Genomic DNA, 237 nt, shown 5'->3' with positions numbered 1-237 from the left:
ATATATATAGATATAGATATAGATATAGATATTATGCATACAGAAGTATACAACTATATGTATATGTATACATTTCAACCTGTATTATATATAAGTATATTAGTGCACATTAAATACTTATAAAGATGAATATGAAATTTGTATGCTCAGCAGCAGCAAAAAGCTGCTGCAGTTTAACCCCATTTCTCTTTTCTTTATTTTCTTCCTCTCCTGCCTCAGGGCCTAGGGTTTAGGGTC

The 237-nt window shown here is 30.8% G+C and overlaps 1 protein-coding gene across 1 annotated transcript in view; it reads right to left on the bottom strand.

Annotated features, from left to right (window-relative positions):
- Positions 1-237, bottom strand: part of EMH_0042990 (1,4-alpha-glucan branching enzyme, putative) — a gene marked incomplete at both ends in the record, with an annotated part of 3,215 nt that overhangs the window by 947 nt on the left and 2,031 nt on the right. The window lies entirely within an intron of this gene.

Source organism: Eimeria mitis, genomic scaffold (genome assembly GCF_000499745.2).
Source record: "Eimeria mitis Houghton genomic scaffold, Emh_scaff1758, whole genome shotgun sequence".
NCBI lineage: Eukaryota > Apicomplexa > Conoidasida > Eucoccidiorida > Eimeriidae > Eimeria > Eimeria mitis.
This window is presented reverse-complemented; position numbering and strand designations above follow the sequence as displayed.